A 2,116-nucleotide genomic window follows, 5' to 3' on the forward strand; every position below is an offset into this window, starting at 1 on the left:
TGCCCCCCCCCACACACATGTGCGCACACATATGCACATGCGCGTACACACACACCCAAAGTTTCAAATGCTTTAATTGGTTTTAAGTTTTTTTTTTTTAAAGGATCAAGTGTTCCAACAGTTTTCAGGCTAACTAGAGGAAAAAGCAGAGTAGGGTATCCTCTAAGCGGTTGTGGAAAGAACAGATGTGACAGCTACATTCATAGCCCTAGCTACTGTAGAGGCTAAAGCTGGAGGATAGGAGTTTAAGGATAGCCTTAAACAAAAGATCAGAAGCAGCAGGACCCCTCTTCTTCGAACCAAGTCCTCCACCTGCCAACTCCCCTCTTCCCTTCAGTCCACTCTTGCCTCCAGTGACCAAAGACATGGTCACTCAAAGTCCAGCTCCCCAAATTGCTGGAACACCAGTATGACTGAAGATGCATTAAAATGCCACTCTCACCATCAGGGTACTTGTGCATGGAAAGGATGCTGGCAGTGACATTGGAAAGGAAAGAAAATCTGTTAAGATTCTTGAGAAGAATGGTACACATATCAACATCTCAGAAGGAAATTGTCCTGAGATAATTATCACGTTGGCTGGATCCACTGATGCCATTATCAAAGCCTTTACTACGATCATCGACAAACTGGAAAAAGTCATTAGCATCTCTACAACCAATAGCACTGCTGCCCATAGACCTTCAAGTTAGCTTACAGCTGGTGGTCCCTGCTAGTCAGTGTGGCTCTCTTTAGAAAAGGCGGTAGCAAAATAAAAGTATAAGGGCTAAGGTCCAGGTGGCAGGGGATATGCTCCAACTCAACTGAGGGGCAATCACTCTTGCTGGCCCTCTAAAATCCATCATTAAGTGTTACAAACAGATCTTTGTGGTCATGTTGAAGACTGTCTATTCCCTTCCCACCAGGGTGTAACCATCCCGTGCAAGCACAAGCCCTTGAGTTCTCCAGTTGTTTTTGCAGGCCTATACCATCATTCAAGGACATATGCCATTCCACAGCTAGATTTTACCAAGCTGCACCAGATGGCAATGTAACAGTCTCATTTTTCCATGACTCACGGCAATATCAGATTCAATGCAAGTTTGGGTGTACCTGCTCAAACTACCTCTCATGAATCTCCAAATGATTTGATTGGCTGTATAATTGTGTGTCAAGTAGTCAAAAATCAATGAGATCCATAAGATCTGGGGTGCAGATCAAAATTTTTCCAACCTAGTGGAAGGATCTACTGACAAGCAGGTTACCTCACTGGATCTGCTGCCAGCATTGTCCTGGCTTAGTTTTAAATCAGTATCAGGCTTTTTCTTGGAGACAGGTGGCACAAGGAGCAAACAGAACAGTGCAGATTCATCCATAATCCCTTTCTGCTATTCTGTACCACCCATGATCCATCTGTGTCATTTCTGAACAGAGGTTCCAGGTTTTAAATAGTTTGCAAATTTTCAGCTTCTACATACTTTATCATCCATTCACGATTTGTTTGTTTGTTTGTATCAGGGTTTCTCTATGTATCCCTGGCTGTCCTGGAACTCACTCTGTAGCCCAGGCTGGCCTCGAACTCACAGAGATCCACCTGCCTCTGCCTCCCAAGTGCTAGGATTAAAGGTGTGCACCACCACTGCCGGTCCACTCATGATTTTTTTTTTAAAGATTTTATTTTTTATGTATACAATACAGTGTTCTGCCTCCATGTATGACTGTATGCCAGAAGAGGGCACCAGATCTCATTGCAGATGATTGTGAGCCACCATGTGGTTGCTGGAAATTGAACTCAGGACCTCTGGAAGAGCAGTCAGTGTCCTTAACCCCTCCACTCATTATTTTTTAAGTAAAGCATTTTAATTCCTTTTCCTGTTGTTACCTTGTTATCCATGTTTTCTAAGCTTCTCTCCTCCCCCTCCCCCTTTTTCTGGAGGTAGAGAAGGCTAATGAAATTCTGTTTGTTATGGCAATGTAAGAGTGGAATATTTCCATTTAGTTCTATAATGCAAGGAATTAAAAAAAAAAAAAAAAGATGGCTGAGTGGTGGTAGAGGCAGGTGGATACCAGTAAGTTTGAGGCAAGCCTGGTCTACAGAATAAGTTCCAGGACACAGAGTTCAGACAGCCAGGGATAC

At 43.4% G+C, this 2,116-nt stretch overlaps 1 pseudogene; it reads left to right on the forward strand.

Annotated features, from left to right (window-relative positions):
* The first annotated feature begins 428 nt into the window (after positions 1-428).
* LOC126490531 (poly(rC)-binding protein 2-like) lies at positions 429-1,034 on the forward strand (annotated as a pseudogene).
* Positions 1,035-2,116: the final 1,082 nt, after the last annotated feature.

Source organism: Alexandromys fortis, unplaced genomic scaffold, assembly GCF_014885135.2.
Source record: "Alexandromys fortis isolate MF-2015 unplaced genomic scaffold, M_Fortis_MF-2015_v1.1 scaffold_242, whole genome shotgun sequence".
Lineage (NCBI taxonomy): Eukaryota > Metazoa > Chordata > Mammalia > Rodentia > Cricetidae > Alexandromys > Alexandromys fortis.